The following is a 16,237-nucleotide window of genomic DNA, read 5'->3' as shown; positions in this document are numbered from 1 at the left end:
ATGGAGGGTTTTTTGTTGTTGTTGTTTTGTTTTGTTTTTTAGCAGAAAAGTAACTCTTGAGAACTATTCTTGAATATTTGATTATTGATTAAATTTCAAAGCTTCGAGATCCTGAAACTATGGTCTGAGGCATTTCCTAGATAACCCTACAGCAAGCTGCATGTTTGTTCAGCTGCATCTTATTTTTGTAATGTTTGGCAGATTGCAGAAGCCCCATCCCCCACCCTAGCTGGGCAAAACCCATCACCTGTGAGATTCCTAGGGCAGCATTCAAAGATTTTTCCCTGTTATCCTTGGGCTTCCTATATAATATTGCCTTTCAATACCACGTGGTGGTATGTATACTGTGTGTGTGTGTGTGTGTGTGTGTGTGTGCATGTACCACAGTTTATCACATAGCCCAACCGCAAGCTGCATAGGAAAGATGCGATGAGACCAACAGATCTCAGATCTCCAGCAATCTTCACCCACAGACCTCACAGGTATTTCAAACACTGGGATTTTAAAAATACTTCCATGGATGTACAGAAAAACAATATGTTCCTGGAAAGTCTGTTCCCTACCTTTTCTTACCCATAATAAATGAATTACCCAAAACCTCAAGCCAAGGTTAACAGCTATAAATAAATTTGTGGATGGCAGCCAAAAGAGGAGTGGACACACCACATTCGCGTGGTGTGTTCACCACACAAGCATTGCCTACACCAAAGGGACCGTTTTATTATAAGACGGATAGCTCGCATGTGAGAGGGGAATCTGCAGCCACTCTATGCTGGGCATTTTCCTCTACAAATGGCCCCAGCTTTGGATGCTTAAATTTTAGTCCTAAATGCTATTTAGATTCATCAGAGCTCTTGGAGATGGATTTCAAGTTGCAGACACCAAAGTGCATTGTTTACTAAAACCACTGCAGCCCCACCCCACCCCCACCGACCCCCACTCATGCTTTGGTCTGCTCCTTTCACAAGATGCTGCTGTAATGCGGGCTGCCTTAATCTCTGTGGTTGGAGGTGCAGAAAGAAAAAAGAAACAGAAAAGAGCAAGTTGAAGAGAACCTGAACTCACAATCTGGGAGCCAGAGAGTAAACATTGAACAGTAAGCCACTTGCTTTAATTACTGGCCTGAACATTTCAATTTGCATGTGTTTTAATTAGCCACGGAAGGGCTCACCTATTCTTCTCTGAATACAGAGATTGAAAAGCAAACAGAAATGGGAACGGAAAGACCTTCAAGGATTAATCCTTGCATTCTTCTCATTTTTCCCCCAAATTTGAGGCTAACATTTTTGTGGTAGGGGAATTTGATCTTAGGAAAGGAAATACTGAGTTTGCGTGGTAAACAGACCTCTGTGGTACTCTGATCAGTGTTCTAGCCAACAGGATTTAGTAGGCCAAGAGCCGGAGCAAGAGGGCTACAGAAATGACTGTTCTGACCAAATAACACAACTAGGTCCCCTTCCACAATGCAGGAAATCAAACCAGGAGAATTCTGTTTGCCACGTGGGCGGGCTGAGGAAATGAGAACCCCAGGTTCCCTTTACTTATCAGCGTCTTCAAGTCCTTCTCTTTTATTTGCATTTTAAAAGTAATTTTAATAGTTTTTGCTTATCCATCTAGGATCATCAGTTTCTGCCAACAGAAAAAGGTAAGAAAAATTAATTTCAATTGACTTTCCTTTCAGAAATGTGTCCTGCGGATTTCTTAAAAAGTCAAAATAACAAGATGTTGCCAAAGCTTTAAGTAGCCCTACAAAGGCCATGAGTAGAGAAAGGTGTTAGCCAAGGACTCACACGGCACCCAAGGCTAAAGCTCTCTAAGGATAAAGGTGGGTCATTTTTATTGAAACTTGAGCTCCTTACTTCAAGCCCACCAGCCAGCCAACAGCAGCAGAACTGAGTCTAAACGAGCATCTGAAACACAAGGGGCTCTGATAACTGCTCTGGTGGTTAAGACATCCAAGAACATGGAACTCCTTAAAAGAGTTGGGGCTACAACGCATGAATCGATCATCCTCAGTTACTGCTGGTCCTGTCTTTGGAGGTTCTAAGGAACTGTAGAAGACTAATGTGGGCTTAGCAGGGCATTGTCATCTGTGAGCATGGGGCAAGAGTCCATGCATGGACATATATACTGTGGCCTTTTCAGCAACAGGCCAGTGATCTGGGAGAACAGCTTAGGGTTTATTTGGGCTCACAGTTTCAGTGGGTTTCATTTCTGGTTCACTGGCTTGGTTGCTGTGGGCATAAGGCAAAGCATCATGGCACTGACCGCTGGGCTCAGTAAGTCATGAGGAAGACTTCAAGTTAGAAAGGAAACATGGCTAAGAGGGTGTCTGAGAGGAGTTTGAGGGAGAGTAGAAAGACTGTCCAGAGAGAGAAAGAGAAAGAGAGAGAGAGAGAGAGAGAGAGAGAGAGAGAGAGCATATATAGAGCTAATACCACTCAAATTTCACCTAAAAGACTATAAGAACCTGCCCAGCTTTTTCCTGTTAGCTGGACTGAGCTGTTCCATCTATGTGGTGACTTACAGTAAGCATTTTTATTTTATTTTATTTTATTACTTTTAGTTTTTACCTTTTCTTTTTAGTGCTAGGGATAGAATCCAGGGCCTCATGCATGCAAACGCATCCTATACTGCCAAGTTGTACCTCCAGCCCACCATGCTGTAGCATTTCACATGTGCCATCTTTCTTCTGGTACTTATACCATCTGTGAATATTGGAATATGCAGCCACAATCCTAAGGGAACATAAGGGGCCATTCTCTTCTTGATCTCAGAGTCTTAAAGTCTTCAGGAAAGCTAAGGATTCTTGGCAAGGGCTTTTGTCTCCAAAGTAATGATGGAAAGCTCTGGGCTAGAAGTCAAGAGAGTGATGCTGGCTCACCCTGGCTAGACATTGGTGCCCTGGGGAATTTAGGGGAGGCTCTTCTTCACTCAGACCCCAAGTTCATTTGTAGGGTAAGGGTGCTGGGCCACAAGCTTGCTTCTTCTGTGTCTTGCATTCTATGCGTTCGGACCAAGCAACTGTTTCAAGTCTGTGCAGCCATCATGAGGCTCTGAAACAGATTCTAGGTCTCCTGACCCAGCACAGTTAGCGTGTTTCCATTGTGTTGGGATCCATGACCAGGAGACATGAACACACCACGCAGCATCAGTAAGAGGCTACTGAATGCCAAGTGCTGCCTCTGGTTAGTCTCCAGATTGTGTATAGTTGGTTCTCATGTAAATCAGATAAAATTCACATTTTATAGAGAGTAAGCAAATATAAGATTTAGCCATTTACTCATAATCAGACCCTTAGCATATACAACACCAGGATTTGAAGTCAGACATTCCAATTCAGAAGCTCTTATCTTCAGCTATACAACCACACTATACAGTAGCATAAGGAGCTGCTTGGTGACACAAGGGGCATAGAAACCCTAAAATAGAAAACGTGGCAGCCTTCCAAGGGTGAGATCACGTTGGGAGTATGCAAGCTTTCAGAAGAATTACTTTGGTCAGTGTTGCCTTGCCTGCGTACCTCTGCATCTCCCTCCCCACAGATGACCACATGACCAGCCCCTGGGGGAGCATTTAAGAACCAGTGGTCTTCGGTGTGGTCTAAATGGAATATGGATAATGACCACACAGAAAAGCAGGAGACGGTGGCATCCTGGCTCACTCTGCCAGCTTGCAAGACAGGGAAAACCAAAACCACCACAGATTATTTTTATGACCAAATAAAACCCAAGAGGAGCTACTCTCGTTAGTCTCCAGGGGACCTCGTTGACATCACCTCTAGGCACATGCGTAGGCTTATTCACTAGAACACAACCCAGTTCACAGCTGCGCAGAGATATTAAAGAGCAAAAGGGGAAGGGACACTCAGAAACTCTATTCTTCAGGGGGGTAAACATGATCTGTCTACCACCTTCTGCCTATTAAATGATCTCTATCCCAGAAGCTTTTGAGTCAATTCTCATACTGCTAAGAAAATGTGTTTACATGGTGGTGTTAGCCTTGTGCGCAGTCCGTTCAGTTTGTGTCTAGCTCAGTGCATTGAATGGCTGGCTACTTGACACAAGCTCATCACCTGGCTTCCAATGTCCCTGCTGCCTTGTCTGTTGAGAAGGAACTGATCTCTGAGTCAATCATGAACCACAAATCCTTGAATCATGTATGCACTTTTCTCACTGGGTTCACCCAATACAATTATCATCCATGGAGATTAAACTCATGCAAGAAACAGTGAACGTGTTGTTGAAATCGAAAATAATTTCAGGTAGCTAGTAGGACCTCTGTCCTAGGAGTCTGGCTTACAATCGACTGGCTGCCAGGCCTGGAGGGCATCCCAATCTAGTGGCACAGCAGGGAGAGCTAAGGCTCCTTCCCTGGGGGTCTGTGTGCATGAGGCAAAGCACTGCAATCTTCCTGACCTCCCTGGAGGGAAAGTTTGCCTCTTTCCTGGTGAGAGTGCAGATCACCAAGTTCAGGAGGTAAGGAGCTGGGTAAACAGAGCTGAGGAGAGAGCCCTAGGAGAAGGCTGGCCCCTCCTGGAGTGTAACAATAGGAGCCCTTCTCCTTAAATTTGTCAGCTGTGCCTCCATATTGTTGTTTTGAAATAGGCTGGTAAAAATCAAATCAATAAATATATGTCCTACATACTATTCAATTTTTGTGATAAAACACTGAAAATCAACTACACAATTTTCAAGAATATATTATTGGCTGGCATGGTGGTACACTAAGGAGGAATAGGCAGGTGTTCTCTGTAACTTTAAGGCCAACTTGGTCTACATGGTAAGTTCCAGGTAGCATCATGAGACTCTGTCTCAAACTCTCTCTCTCTCTCTCTCTCTCTCTCTATCTATCTATCTATCTATCTATCTCTATCTCTCTCTTGCTCTCTCTCACTCTCTCTCGCTCTTGCTCTGTGTGTGTGTGTTACTTTATTAATTACAGTTTGATAAAATTACCTTTAAAATAATGATAGCCACCATTTGAGGATGTTTGGATATGAAATTGCATGCTGCATATCTTAAATGCACTATGTCTTTTTATCAACAAAACAAGGTTATACTAGTCCACTTAATAGATGAGGAAACTGAATCAGAAAGCAAAGGTGCTTTTGCCCAAAATGCCCAGCTCTTAGGGGGTGGGCTGAGCTTCCAACATAGACAGTGTAGCAGTGAGACAGCATTCCTAGGCTCTGGGCCTGTTATGTCAACTTCAGTGCTGCAGGAAACTAGAGCAATGATCACAGCTCTCTCAATCAGAGAACAAGATGTTCAAGGCCTAGCTTCAGCATCACCAAAAGCACATCATGGCCCCAGTCTCTCTGGTCCCTGCTGATTTACTTTCACAATTTTCACCTGTTCTTCATAGGAAGATTGGAAGGACATCAAATCCATTCAGAGCCAGATACAAAACTGTACCAGTTGAAACTGGCAGGTAGAGGGGACTCCATCCAATTAGATATTCACACAAGTCTTTGCTGTGCAACAGCTGTTGTGCCTATCCTGTAATGGATGCTCAACAGTTGTTGGATTAACAAGCAATTTATCATTATATTGATACATTTCACTAACAGAAATATTCAAGATGTTTTTGTTGTTGTTGTTGTCATTGTTAGACAAGAATTCTGCCACATGTGATGACACATATCTGTTATCCTAGCATTTAAGAGGCTTAGGCAGTGGGACTGTGAGTCTAAGGCTAGCCTGAGCTACATAGCCAGACTGTGTTTAGAAAGAAAAGTTATTGTTCTTTTAGAGCAGATGTCGTCAGGATCTGCAGGGGGCTTTACTTTGTTGGCTCCCGTAGCTGACAGAGGACTTGTCATAAAGCCCCTAACCAGGGAGTTTCGATTGAGACAAGAAGGAAGATTAGATCCCCTGAAAGAACTAAACTGTTTTATATGTATATATGTGTATATGTATTTGTGTGTATATGTGTAATGTATATATGTGTATATGTATATACATATGTATATATTGTTTTCCCAAGAATATCTGGTTCGGATCCATGTTTCAGAATTAAAAACCCACTTTGAGCATTTAGAAATTTGTAATAAATTTAAAATGACCAATGTTAGGTAAAAATTCTCCCATCTCTTGCAGGTAGAAAATGGAGCACAGAAGGGTTGCCCTTTACCCACAGACACACACCAGGAAGTGTTACGTCAGGGTTTGAAACCAACCACTGTGCCTCTAAAGGTTTCTTTGGAGGTAGGTGGGGGTTCCTGAGGTGTGAGCCTGGAGCCTTAAGTATGCTAAACATACATTCTTCTACCGGGGCAACACTTCCAACCTCACTTCATAATCTATAGTCTCTGTACTACATAGTATAGTAAGAATAGATAGCTCGGTGTCATGAATTATTACCAAGTTATATACAAGTGTGTTCTCATGCACAGCTTGTATGGCTTGTTGAACTTTTGTATGATTTTGTTTAGCATAAGTGGGCTCCTAAACACTAAACTATTTGTTGAATTCATTTTTTTAAGCACCATTTGTCTTGAAACTGTTCTATACAACTGCAGAATACATCAATGTCCGTGTATCCCACTGTGCAGACAATTCTTTAACTTTCTTCCTACTAGTGAAAAATTAATATTGTTTCCAGCATTTTAATAACTGTGTTGGTTGACACGTGTTGCTATATGACATGTATGAATAATGGAGCATATGTTTCTAGTAATGAAATTGTTTAGTCCAAGGAAATTCACAGAAAAGCTATAAGGCTAATGTAGACTCCAAACACAGTCAGGCAGCCTGAACATTAACTAGCTCGTATATACATATAGTACCTCCCACATCCCACACGTCATCTCAGTTAAACATCACAAGAAGTTCTGAGAGAAGGAGACTGAGAACTAGCAAAACTCAGACCTGTCCAGGGTCAGCCTATGAATTTAAATCAGAGCTGGGGAAAAGGAAAGGAAAAAAACTCACTGTTTTGAAGCTGTTTTTTACTAAAATGGCATTGGTATAACAGTTTGGGTTTAACAAAACTGTTGTTTTGTGTCAAGCATCCCATATACCCAGGTAAACAAACTTTTAAAGGTAGATGAGGTGAAGACATAATCAAATATCGCCAAGTTCTGAGGACAAAATTGGGCAAGAGGACTCTGTGTTTTCCAATTCAAAAGTACCATAATCTTCTGATCCTAGGTAAATAAAAGGGAAGGAAAAATTCTATGCTGTGTGGGTTGTGGGAGGTACTGTATGTATATACGAGCTCGTGAGTAATCAGGCTGCCTGCATGCTTCTGGAGTCTACATTAACCTGGTAGCTTTTCTGAGAATTTCCCTGGACTAAACCATTTCACTACTAGAAACATATGTTGCAGTATCTATACATATCATACAGCAACACATGTTAACCAAAACAGTTATTGAATGCAGACATTTAAGTAAAAAGAGACCATAACCACCAGAAAGACCTAGAATCCACGCAAAGGCTTGCCGAAGGGCCATACTCACGCTCCTGCAGATGCTGGGGCATCTTAAGCTCGGCCTTCCTGTTTAAGGATGGAACTCTGCATAGAAGATTCCTCTCTGAAACCAAGGAGGGGAGAGATGTCAACTTCTTGATCAACAGAGAATCCCAAGTTGAATCTTTCTCAAAGATAATTTACTCCAAGTAAAAGATTTTCCTGTTAAGTATTACTTATGATTGAACAATAGGTATCATTAGGTAAGAATTTTGAGGAGGGATGAGTAAGCTCTTTGCAAAAATGAATACAAAACTCTCTTCTGATCAGCCTGATTAGAACACTGACAGAAGGAGGAGGAGGAAGCTGTGATGATGTTTTGATAAACGCCCTCACTCAGGTGCCCTAACATTTACATGTTATCTTTCAGTTAAGGATTCTACACACATTGAAGATACTTTCTCTCAACCAATGTAAGAGACAGCCTGGGGCCCGCTAGATGGGTCCGGGAAATGGGCCTGCCTTTGAGCATGCGACCACGTGAGTTCCCTTCCTGGGGTTCACACGGTGGAAAGAGAGAACTGACTCCCTCAAGTTATCCTCTGACAAGTATCCACATGTGCATGGACACATGTACAGATGTGTGTGTGTGTGCATGTGCATGTGCACACACACAAATCAAAGAATGAACACATAGTAACCTTTTAGAAAGATATCCTGCCCAGGCCTAGAAGCTTTCCCCCTAGCTAGTATGGAATCTATCTATAAATCCTCCTGTAGTTCAGCTGCATACATTACAGGTGACATAATTTAGGACATGACCTAAGATAAGAACCCACACCGAATAATACCCTCAAAGACAGATGTCTATCTGTAACAACAGAAGCCTCCAAAAGCATCTAATCTTTGTCAGACCCTGGTTGTGCATTGGGGGGGGGGGGTGAAGAATGATCCCCTTAAGAACCATATTGTCTTAAATCTATATTGTTCTGAAGAAGATCTTAGAATATGAGAGAGCTGGCAAGAAACTCCACCCTGTTCTTGCATGCCACTGGGAGTTTGAGCTAGAATTTACAATGTTGGCTTTAATCAAGACACTCAGTGTCCTGGCTGCCCTGCGTAAAAGATTGGCTGTGAACTTTGCCAAGGAGTTATTCACATTTCAGCTGACCCAAGATTTTTAATTATCATCTAACTTCCAAACCATCCATTCCTCTGAGGCAGCCCACAGAAGATAAAAGCCTCTGTTTTCCTGTAGGTTTCTTCTTTGGCTGATTCCAGACGTGTCTTCTCTGGGTGGGGGTACTCTTGGAAAATTTGTAACTCAGAAGGAGAGCAAGAAAGAAAGGGGTCCAGTCTGAGACAGGAGAGAGAGAGACAGTGACACCTTTGCAGGGTTCTCAACAGATGCTCAGTGCACAGAGACTTGAAGGAACTAATGTTGTTGCTGTGGCAACCATGCATGCCTAAATGAACAATAAAATTAATAGTCCCTAACAGGCTTTGCTGGCATCAGTAGGATGGTAACACTCTTCTTTACTGGGAAACGTGTGCTCTCTATAGTGACCCCACTTAGCTATGGTTTCTCATACAAAGAAAAATGGTGTTCAGTCATAGCAAATGGAACAAATATTCGCTCTGTAAACTTCTACATGCCCAAAGCAGGAGATACATTATCCTGCCTCCCTGATGAAGGTAAGAGGCACCTCCAACCCCCACCCATCCACCTTTTGGTGTTGTGCTATTTAATTTTATCATGCCAGTGATAGTCTCCTACTGAACTTTTGTTGTAAGCACATCAGGCTAAGGAGGAGCAGGGAAGCAGGATGTGATACAAAGAAGGGGTAAAATTAGCTATAGCCCATAATTGGGCCCTGCTGGCCTTGAAGAAGACCCAGTACATATTAATTAAATGGACTGATATGTTGCTGAATGAATGGGGCTATTCTAGACAGCAGGGACAAAATTATCCTGACCTCAGGTAACTTGAGCCATTGCTCTGAAGAATCCGATGAGCTTTATCTTTGAATAGAGACAGGAAATAAGGAAAGCTTTCTTGGGACATTGGATGTTATTAAAAAATCTGTTGGGCTTGGCAATGTATGTGGTTCAGGGTAAGAGTGACTGTTTAGCATGCGTGAAGTCTTGGGTTCAATTCTTGGTGCCCTTAAAAGTCTGTTAAACTAGAAACTTTAGCACCTGAGAACTATTAGAGAAATCTCTCATTGCTGTTGTAATTAAACTGTGCAATTAAAATGTGCCTTTCAAATAGGAGTAACCATTTCATCCAACTTCAAGCAAAAGTTCAATTCTTCCAAACGTTTGCTATTACTATATGAGAGCAATAAAAAAATTCTGCATAAATTATTTCTCTAAATTTCTAGGCAATGCCAACACTAGACAAAAAGATCTTTGCCAGGTAATGTTGGTAGTGTTGACTTAAATGTTTAAACCCTGGTGTTAATGGTCTAAGTCAAAGGTTTAGGGTAGCTGGCTGGGCGCAGAGTCAGGCTGAATCAACAGTCAGACATCCTAGTGCCAGTCAGTGTGCTCAGATATGAATCTAAATGAACAAGAAGAACTTCTCAGTTGGGGAGGAGGTGGCAGGGGTGGAGGGCAGCCATGGGGGGAGGGGAGATAAGTGGAATTGGGGTGCATGATGTTAAATTCACAAATAACCACTAAAAAGTTAAACAAAAAAAGGCAAAACTGCAGTCATCTCCATGGGCACCCATTGCAGCTCAGAGAGTGCATGCAGCTGATGAGAGTCAATGACACTTTCTTTTAAAGAGAAGAGATACCATAAGCCACCCAAAATAATCGAGTGGAGCATATTTGAACATTGCAAAATGAGTGAGACTTACACAGGAATTGCTCTATATCACTTTACTATATCAGCTTGATAACATGTTAACTTTTTAGAAGAGTAAGGTGTGCCTTTGTTACACAACGGAGAGATGCGCTTTAAGCACTGTATGATAAGGTTATGAGTTCTACACGTGAAAATAAAACTCATCTCAAAGCTTCCTCCTATCACTGGAATGTGTCCTCTAGGAGTTCATGTTGGAGGCTTATTTTTCAGTACAATAGACACTGAAAGGTGGCGCCCAGGAAGTGACTAGGTCCTGAGAGTGCATGGATAAAGTTAGCACAGCAGGGTGTTGGCTAGCAGAGGGATTTTGTCACTTAAAAGGAGAAAAGAAGCCAGGCAGTGGTGGCGCATGCCTTTAATCCCAGCACTTCGGAGGCATAGGCAGATGAATTTCTGAGTTCAAGGCCAGCCTGGTCTACAAAGAGAGTTTCAGGACAGCCAGGGCTACACAGAGAAACCCTGTCTTGAAAAACAAAAAACAAAAGGAAAAAAAAAGACTCTTGATGTTCTCTCTCCCTTAATCATCTGTGCTTGGAATGTCTGCTATGGCATGACATAGACTATCTGCAGACATGACATTGGGTAGAGAAATGGGGCAGGTGAATCTTGAGGGAACTCGAGGAGAGGGTCTGAATATGATTCAGGTGCATTGTATGAAATTGTGTGTGTATATAAAATTTGAACATTTTGTGATGTTTAAAGCATATCCAATAAATTTGCTATTTAAATGAAAAATATAGATCATAGACCAGTCACTGTGGATGAGTTTGGACTTCCCTAGACCTCCATTTTCTTTCTCAGTGAAAAGGGGCTAGAGGCACTACAGTCCAGTGCCTATTCCACCTTTAATATTGCATGATATTAGGGAACAAGCCAGGTGAAAAGTGAGAATCCCTCACTGACTTGTCTGTAAAGTGACCAGCCACTTCCTGCTTCTTGTTTTCTACCAAGGACAATCTGATGGGGGGAAGGGGTTGCTGGAATGAGCAATAGCCTTGAACCACGTGACTAGGTCCTACAAACCACAAGAAGGTCTCGATCTGCTCGAGCAATTCTGGATCCCCTCCAAAGAGGAGAAGTCACTAATTTCTACTTGAATCTGAAATCAGTAAGAGAAGTTAACCTTTCCCTGAACTAAGAATTGCACAGGATTTCCTGTGGCATGGCATTCAAAGGAGGTGAGGAGTGAAGCTCTAAAGGCTCTGGTGCCTGCTGAACTCTAGGCTTCTCAGGAATAGTTGAGTATAGAGGCAAGAAAGACATGTGGAATCTGCTCTGGGGGCTTCTAAGGCAAGTTGGGGGACACAGACAAGAAAATGAGCAGTTTCAGGGAGGAATAGCTAGTAAGTGCTATGAGCGGATAAATGGAATTTGCAAGATGAGCTTCTGGCAGCAAGCCTACCAGAAAAGCTTTTTAGAACAAGTGATACCTAAATAACCAGGAGAAGTTTGCCATGTTTGCTAGGGGGAGGGGCAGCCTGGACTGAGCTCCAGAGGAAGGTCCTTCAGCTTCCCTTCTCTATGCCTCCACTTATCAGCTGGGCAGGACTGCTCAGGGCTCTTAAATTTGCCAAGCCTCTGTTTTCCTACCTGTGAAATTGGAATAGTCATGGTGCTTCTGGTTTGTTTGATTAAGGAAGAAAATCCCTGTCTGCCCCGTTTTCATTCAAACACCCACCATTACTAACAGTGAGATAAATGTGGGAGAAGACACTTAATAGTCCAGGCAGAAAGCATGTGGGTAAGGAGGCCCAGTGGGGATGCTCGGTACCCTAAGTATAATCCAATTTAGCTGGAAAGGAGAATGGGAAGAGTTTGTGAGAAGACGCAGGCTCAGAGCAAGCACCGAGGCAAAGGTCCTCTGTGGTGTGTGAAGGGCTTTGGAGTTTCTCCTGGATGAACGCTAAACACTAAAGTATTATAGGAGAGACCCCTGACATTCATTACCTACATTTATTAGTAGGTGACGAGTGTGCTTGGACATATAAAAAATGTTTCTTTTACCCTAAAGCATTAATACTGTTCACCTATCAGCCAGATTCCTCCATGGTGGAGAAAATCCTGTTAGAATTCAATAACTCGCTCACAATCAAGGATTCCCTTCCTGTGGTAGGTTTGTGATGCTGGAGCTCAGATAACAGCAGTTCATTCAGAAGAGGCATTATCCAAATAATATAATTCAGCCTAAGAGACCCAGCTTAAAAATTAAATAGTGTATCTTTTCATGAGTCATGAACTGCAATATACAGCCAGCCTCTCTTGAGTCATTAAACTTGCCCCATTGGATTACAGAAAGCCCCAATCAACTGACCATGCTCTGGCTGGATTTTTGGTTTTAGAGCACAGATCTCATTTTTTATCTAGTAGAGGAAGAGTGAGCATAAACCACAGACACAGAGCTTTATGTAATCTGGGATACAAGACACACACCTTCTATCTCTTCAGACCATGCCTCCGAATGGAATTTTAGTAGGTCAATCTAAGTTCTCTTGGATGATAGACATTCAAGTGAAGAGATGATGCATTTCAACTCTTAGAAATGACCTGAGCAAACTAACCGGCACAGGTTGATGCAGATAGCCCTGAGGGCTTCTGGGTAACTCAAGCCAAGATGGCACAAACCACTCATAATAACAGTAGGCAGGAGAATGGCAGATAAGATGTCTTTGGAAGAGAATAATTAAAATATGTCTTTTAAGGGGATGAACTACTAGTTGAAGCCCTAAAATGGAATTGTTGTGTGATCCTTACTGGGCCACTGAAGCCAGAAGAGTTAATGCATCATGTTGAAAAGCACTGAAAGCAAGAGAGGAAGCAAGCATGTACCAGTCAGCCTCCAAACCATAGAGGAGGCACCCTTGCCTCAGCACTTCCATGTGGTCCTCAGCCTCCAAACCATAGAGGAGGCACCCTTGCCTCAGCACTTCCATGTGGTCCTGCCGTCACGCCAACGACAAGTTAAAGCAGACCCGGCTGGCATCTCCACACACCACTTATTTCACATGTCTGTCTGGGCAGTCACTATTAGGATTCTGTATGCAGCAATGGATGTATACAAATCAGTGACATTTTAAAAGACGTATTCAATTATGTGTATGTGTCTATGTGTAAGCATGTGCATGTGAATACGGATGCCTGAGAAGGCCAGTGACACCTAAGTCCCAGAACTTGGCCTTACAGGTGGTTGTGCGCTGTCCAACATAAGTGGTGGGGACTGAACTCCAGTCCTCTGCAAGAGCCAGTATGTGCTTTTATGGTTTGAGCCGCTTCTCCATCCCCTCCGAGGACAATTTTAATGTACTCATTTATTGAGTGAGTGTTTATTGCAAGCTAAAAGAAGGCAACCAGGAGCAATATCAAGAAGCAAGAGGTATACATTGACCTCGAAGAGATTTACTACTTACTAGATGTGACGGGCCACGGACTTCATCCGTAACACAAGGCACACCGTAATAAAAAGCACCATAGAGAGTCGGATGAGGCGTTAGAAGATCATCACACACATACTTAAAGGATACTAGTATGTCAATAAATCATATATTCACAGGATCTGTTTTTATTAATCTCATTCATTTTAAGGATTAATGAGGAGCAATGCGATTTTACTGACAGTTCCATTAAAGCGCAGAGCCAGCAACTGATATTGATCAGCAGGTGGTGGTGGCAGTAGGAAGACCAGGAGTCTCAGAATGGTCCTGAACCCAGAGCAACTCTCATTAGTGGATGTGCTGAGGATGCTCTCTTAGTTTTCCCTTTGTGGAGAAAGGTAGGGGGAAGGGTTGGCTCAGCGTTTCTGTGGTCTTCGCCCAGGAAACACTTGTTCTGTTCTGTCAGTGTTGCAAGGAACAAGAGCCATGCCCTGAAATGCTCCTAAATAAAGGAATTCAAATCGGGAGTAAGAAAAAAAAAATCAGGCTCCTTTTCAAGTAGCTGTCAGTCGCTGAGCCGGCATAGAGAACGTTAGGACAATGCTGCCTCCCCATTTCCTTCCCCATTTCTAAGGTACTGGTTTGATTTAAGAGATTAATTGCTCTTCCAGCACTGCCAGCATTTCCCACCCTCACATCCAGAGTTCAAGGAGAAAATCTGTCCTGCTGTAGAAAGGCATTGGCAATAGAAGCTTTTGGGAATTAGAATTTCCATACCCAGTAAGCAAGGTATTGCAAGGAAACCAGGCAGAGCAAAAGGAAGTTTTAAATCTTGCTGCAGCTTTAAAATTCTAAAAATGCAAAGCTCTCTTTCTCCTCCCTGCATAGCTCTGACGTGAGAAATGAGTACATGCTGTCGGATACCTTTGCAGTTATCCTGTCTGCCTCTTTGTGAAGCCTCTTCAGTTGCTGAAAATAAGAGATGGCCTTATCTTGTTCTCTATAATTTTCACCATGATATTTGCTTGTGTGAGTTACATGTATGTTACATGCATGCAAGTCTGTGTACCTGTGTACACACGTGTGGAGGCGAGAACAGGATGCTGGGTGTCTGCTTTGCTGCCTCGAGAAGGGTCTCTCATTGAACCAAAAGTTTGCCATTCCAGGTAGGCTGCCCAGTGAACTCTCTGGATCGACAAGTCTCTGCTCCTCCATTGTGAGCTATAGGCACCGTGCAGCCATACCTGGATTTTTACATAGTGCTGGGGATTTGAACTCAGATCCTCATGAGAAAATATATATATATATATAATCTTACCCACTGAGCCATCCCCTTGGATCAACTTGAATGCTTAAATGTGATGAAGTCACATATTCAGAACACAGCAAATTTCTTAAGATTTAATGGTTAAAGAAAAAAACATTCAAGTCTAAGACATTAGTGAAATATTTAAGAATGAATTCGATGAAAAAGAACCAGCCTGCTGAGCTGCTCAAGCACCAATATATACCAATATGCTGTGTAGGATAAGAGAAAACATAGAACATATAAGCTTTATTCTCAAGCTTATATTCAGTTGGGAAGCTAAGGTTATACATTACATGTAAGAACTACATGTTAGGAGAATACCAAGAGGCTACTAAACCAGAGAGTTTAATGCATGAGAAAGAATGAATGTAAACAGAGGAACTTTATTTCAAAGACCCTGAACATTCTGGAAGAGCGCCAGGCTCCCCATCTGTTATCAAGGCTCTATGAGTTGCCTTAGCATTGATGGGACTTACTGGTACAAATTTCAAGTTACTTTGTTTTGTTTTGGCATTTTTAATACCAAAATGTTTAATTTGGTGATTTATTCAAATTTTGCTGGACCTTTTTTTTTTTTAAGGTGTATGTGTGCATGCAAGTGCACACCTTGGGAAACCAGGAGAGGGTGTCCAGTACCCTGGAGATGCAGTTACTGGCAGCTGGAGCCAACAGAAGGGGACCCTCTGCAAGAGCAGCAGCAACAAGGCTCTTAACTGCTGATGGATCTCTCTCCAGCTTCTCATGACACTTTTGAATGCCACAGAACTATCCCCCACCCAGGCTCTCAACGTGACTAAATAGGACTTCAGTTCATTAAGGAATCCCTGTTTTTTCAAATCTTATGTGGTTTCTTCATTTTACGGATATGGATTCTCTAGAATTTTCTCTCTGTCTGTCTCTGTCTGACTCTCTCTCTCCTCTCTCTCTCTCTCTCTCTCTCTCTCTCTCTCTCTCTCTCTCTCTCTCTCATGTGTGTGTATGGTGTGCCAGTCTGTCTGTCTGATTCTGTGTCTATCTTTCATTCTGTTACTACACACGTTATACCACATAAATAGATAAGAAATTTATTTTGTAAAAGTTGAGATTTGATTTTGTGGGTGATTTAATTAACAGTTAAAATTGTAACTTTAATAAAAACAAATCTTGTTAACAAAATTAACTCTCCTTTTGGCTTTATTTTTGTTTGTTTGTTTTTTGGGGGGTTTTGTTTGTTTGTTTGTTTTGGCACTGGGATTCCAACAGGGGCCTTGGGCATGTTAGGCAAATATGCCA

General features: G+C 42.3%; 1 long non-coding RNA gene across 2 annotated transcripts in view; it reads right to left on the bottom strand.

Moving 5' to 3' along the window:
• LOC115031773 (uncharacterized) overlaps positions 1-16,237 on the bottom strand; it is a 125,418-nt gene that overhangs the window by 45,935 nt on the left and 63,246 nt on the right. For both annotated transcript variants that reach the window (XR_015048715.1, XR_003837437.2), the window contains exon 4: positions 7,466-7,540. This is a non-coding gene — a long non-coding RNA (uncharacterized LOC115031773). The remainder of the gene's footprint in view (positions 1-7,465; positions 7,541-16,237) is intronic.

The sequence above is a fragment of the Mus caroli genome, unplaced genomic scaffold (genome assembly GCF_978045245.1).
Source record: "Mus caroli unplaced genomic scaffold, Mus_caroli_1 scaffold_10, whole genome shotgun sequence".
Lineage (NCBI taxonomy): Eukaryota > Metazoa > Chordata > Mammalia > Rodentia > Muridae > Mus > Mus caroli.
The sequence above is the reverse complement of the archived record's forward strand: the minus strand, read 5'-3'. Positions and strand labels throughout refer to the sequence as shown.